The sequence below is a fragment of the Macadamia integrifolia genome, unplaced genomic scaffold (assembly GCF_013358625.1).
Source record: "Macadamia integrifolia cultivar HAES 741 unplaced genomic scaffold, SCU_Mint_v3 scaffold_187A, whole genome shotgun sequence".
In the NCBI taxonomy this organism is placed as follows: Eukaryota; Viridiplantae; Streptophyta; class Magnoliopsida; order Proteales; family Proteaceae; genus Macadamia; species Macadamia integrifolia.
In genome coordinates, this window is record NW_024870634.1 from 276,394 (window position 1) to 281,505 (window position 5,112).

Consider the following 5,112-nt stretch of genomic DNA (forward strand, 5'->3'; position numbering starts at 1 on the left):
GTAAGTGTTGAGTGGATCATTTCATTTTTTTTTTTCTATTTCCTCAGATTTTCAATGCTAAAATTCTGATCACACTTCTATAGATCCATTGTACTTTTAAGATGTTACATGTACTACCTTAAGCACTAGACTGGTGGCATCTAGTGACCAGCAGCCTGATATTCAAATTCCCACCCCCACCCCACACCCAAAAAAAAAAAAAGAACTTGTCCCACCAACTTATTTATGTGGGATAGTCCCGATTGGAAACACCAAGGGATGAGGTATATACCAAAACACTCAACATTAATATATCTAAAAAATATAGGGCTCAAAATTTTTTGAATGAGTGAAAATAGATAATAATCAATAGGCCAAACGTCTGCTTTATTTTGGGGTAGGCATGTCTTCACTAATGAGAGGAAGAGCCTGAAAAAATCTTAGGTCCCAAGGTTTGAATTTCATTTTTTAAGGTCAGACACTACCTGGAAAAAAGAAAAAGTTAAGTGATTGGACCCAATGTACACCACCCATCAGACAAACAGAACTTTCTCAAAGCACACTTGTCTTTCCTTCCGTATACTCCGGCATAGAGCAAGTTCTGTCATGCACTATTATGCGAGGCACTTTTGACTTGAGCCCTTACAGTGAACTGTAATAGTATGAATATTCTGAGATCTCGCCTGTCTGTCAACCAGTTTTGAGTACTGGTAGCAGATCACTGGGTTGACTGCCTAATGCAGTTCAGGGTTCTAGAAAGTATTCTAGAAACAAGAACTACAATCATAGTAAAATCTACATAGAATCAAATCAATCCATAGGACAGAGCAGGACAAATACAGGATGAAACAAAACTAGAATAAGGAAGATGATAAAATCTAGCAAACTGATAATTGAACCAGAAACAGGGGTTCTATTTACTGTTGAATCGAGAGAATTTAAAAAGAAGAAGAATAGTTGAAGTGAAGAGGGCATGATCACTCCTAATAAAAGAGGATCAGAAGAAGAAGGAAATCAGGACGTTCAGAAACACCCAAACTCCTGAAAAAATCTCGAATTTATTTATTCCAAACATCCTTAATTGGTGGAGGGTGTATTACATATATAAAGACCTTCTGAAGTTCCTTAATTGACTCATAAAATGGATTCCTAATCACTTTCACATATTAGATAAAGTAAATAAACTCAAAAGAGAACTTTTAAAAGCCATTAAGTATCCTAATCTAACTCAAACACTAAACTACTAATCCCGACATCCTGTATACTAACTTCACTTCCACTGTATGGGCTTATAGATTAGGCTTGTCGCAATAAACCACCACCCCCCCCAAAAAAAAAAAAAAAAATTAATAATAATAATAATGAAGTGCCCAATCTAGAATATAACTACCCATAGTTTTTAAGGCGCTGGTGCGACTAAGGCGTTTGAGGGCCTGTCGGAGCGCCTTAGCAATAAGGCGGACATAAAGCGTCGCCTTATTGACTAAAGCGTTCTTGTGTACTTTTTTTTATAAAACCAATCTATTTGACTCAAATACTAGTTAAATCCTATTACTCATATGCTAAATAAATATTAAATGTTTATATTCATACTAATGTAAGATATTCATCAAGAAAACAAATCAATAAAGTGAATAAACTAAGTTCATCATCAATTCATCATCAATCATCAATCATCAATCATCAATATTCAATCATGAATCATCAATATTCAATCATGAATCATCAATATTCAATCATCAATCATCAATCATCTTAACATATTAACATATAATATAAATACATAATTATGAAACAAAATTATAAATATAAAGAAAAGAAGACATAAAATATACAAGTATTTATTATACTTACCTCTATGATGCCATAATGAGTGCCTAAGCCCTAAGGTCATCCACTATATTTCTACTCCTGTCAAAGAAGTAATTAAGAACTTAGAATTAAAATACATCGAAAGTAAAAATCGAGATGCCAAATTAAATGGATGAGAAGTGACTAACCTGGGGATTCTTAATCATTCTAAAAAACTTTAAACTTCAATGAAGCTAAAACATAAAATAAAAGTGTTAAGAATTTAGTAAACAATGAAAGTCAAATACTTAAAAGTTCAAGGACTCAAAAAACTTTAAAGTTTAAAGACTCAAAATACGTCAAAGTTCTAAGACTCAAAGACTTTCAATCCAAATCAGTAATTAAATTAAAATCTTCTTCTTCATCTGCATTTTGTTGCTGGCTTGCATCATTTGGAGCTATGCCATAATCATCCTCAATGTTTTCATCATCACGAATATCCTCTTCACTCATCTCATCCACTTCTTCATCTGCCAAATCCTCAAGCTCAACCCTCCTACCACACCGGGTATAGCAAAGATTGGTTCCACTGGTAGATGCTGGAGCCCTCCTTGGTCTATTATGGCCTTGGTATGATGAAGATGCTCCAAGTGCTCTATCAACATCTCTCCAAGTGATATCATTCTCAGGATGCACTAATTCATCATCTGATTCACCAATCATCCACTCACTACAATTAAGATCATCGAGCAACAATGGATTGTAGTTTCTACATTGTTCTTTTCTTTCTTGGAACCTTGCTTGAAGTCGGCGATTATATTGAATGTAGACAAGATCATTTAACCGCTGATGCTCTAACCTATTCCTCTTCTTGGTGTGAATCTGAAAAACATTAATAATATGAAGTTATCTACTTATCTTCAATAAAACCATATTAAGTGAAGTACATGTACTATTGTAATCAGAACTCAATAGTCAATACTCACAAATTCAAATGTGCTCCAATTGCGCTCACAACCAGAAGATGAGCAACAAAGACCAAGTATGCGCAATGCAAGCTTTGAAAGGTCAGGAGCAGTACTTCCATGTCGAGACCACCAAGAGACTATAAATATATAATATAAAAAAATAGGTTAAGTAAAAAATCAACATTTTAAGTTCTAAACTAATTAGAACTTTAAAAGGAAATATACGTACTAGGATTCAACTTGTCCCTTTGTCTAATCGCCATGTCCTTTGCAAAACTTCCTTGAACAGTGGTATACTTGTCAACCTGGACAATGATCTTATCTTGCAAGGTCTCATCAGGCACCAACCTTACAAGAACATCATTGAAGGCATCACTTGCTTTTTGAGCTAAGTCCAACTCATTATCAGGATTATCTTCTATTGCCTTAAAGAACTTGTTTGGATTGAGGAAAAAGGAAGCTAAATATATTGATCCATTCATCATAGTCTCACAACGGTGATCAACAATCGCTATGATTTTCTTCCATTTCCTTTCATCATCTCTAAAATTTTTTTTGATGTTCTTCCTTGCCACTTGTATTGCCATATATACTTCAGGCATAGCAGGCAACTCATCACCATCTACAATCCTCAAGAGTTGAAGAAGAGGCTGTGATGCTCTTATACAATCCATCACACCATTCCAGAATGTTGTAGCAAACACAGTCTCAGAAGCATTCTTCCCTGCCTCTGTAGATGCAAGCTTAGAACGGGACCATTCATCATCAACAAATAATTTTTTCAGAGATTCTCTGTGCTTGTATAAGCTCTGGAGTGTTAAAAAGGAAGAGGCAAATCTAGTCACTCCAGCCCTCACTAAGTCTCCTCCTGTTTTTTGCCTCATGGCTTCAAGAAGACGAGTGTGCCTGTAGATGAATGCAGTCAATTTCCTACCCTTCGATATAACAGACATGTAAGAGCGTAATTTGCCTACTTCCTCCATCATAAGGTCTATGCAATGAGCTACACATGGACTCCAAAATAACCTCTTCCTTTTCTCCATTAGTAGTCGACCCGCTGCAACATAGTTGGCAGCATTATCAGAGACTACTTGAACCACTTTATCTTCACCAATCTCTTCAACCTTGCTATCAAGTAGCTTAAATAACATTTCAGCTGTTTGTGATTGGCTAGATGCATCCACAGACTCCAAAAAAAAAGTCCCCTCCGGACAATTGACAAGAAAATTAATTAGGTGCCTTCCTCTCTTGTCTGTCCACCCGTCTGACATGAGTGTGCACCCATGTTTCCTCCAATATCCTTGACACTTCACCTTTAACTCATCAATTTTATCCTTTTCAGACTTCAATAGAGGCCCCCTATAGTCATGAATTGAAGGGGGCTTGAAACCTGGTCCATATTGACCAATTGCCTCTACCAATTCCTCAAAACTCCTCAACTTTAAAGCATTAAATGGAACACCACTCTCATAAGCCCACCTTGCAAAATAAGAACGAAGTTTATCTCTTTCTTCTTCTCCTCTTACTCGGTTCTCCATTGTTGTTTGATATGAACCTTTATCCCGCCTATCTGCAACCACTTCTTCAGGAGTCCTCCTCACATGCTTATCCATGGGACCCCTTACTTGTTGTTTGGATTGTGTTTGAATGATAGCTTTATTTCTTCTTGAAGTTGTCCCAGAGCTAGGGATAGGAAATGAGACCCCCAAATCAGATACTATATTATGTTGTGAACGGGTTACTTCTGTAGGTCCATCACTAACATCCAAATCATCCAAACAATCAAAGTTCCTCTTCCTCTGGTTCTTCAATATTGCATCTCTCATCTCTTTAGCAATTGCTTCAGTTGTTTTCACACACTTGGCTACATCTCCATAGCCACCAATAAGATGTTGCTTCAATCGTTTTATTCCTCCCCTGACATCCTTCCCACAAAGGGTACATTTAATCCAATTTCTGTCAGATACGTCAGGCCAATACCCATATTTCCATCCAGGATCATTTGATTTAGCTCTCCTTTTCGGATCCTTGCTTGGATCAATCGTTGATTGTGCAGTAGCAGCAGTACTTGTATTTTCACCCCCACTGCTACCATCAATTGTTTCCATAGATAAGTGGAACCTGAACCTACACTTATCAACCAACCAATCATCTTTGTCACCATAGGAAGAAAAAAAAAAACTAATCATACGAAGAAGGAAGAAGCAGGGAGAAGAAAGAAGAAAAGAGAGAAAAAATAAAAAAACTAACCATACGAAGAAGGAAGAAGCAGGGAGAAGAAAGAAAGAAGAAAAGAAGAAGGAAGAAGCTGGGAGAAGAAAGAAGAAAAGAGAAAAAAAAAACCTCACAACAGTCACCGTAGGAAGAAAAAAAA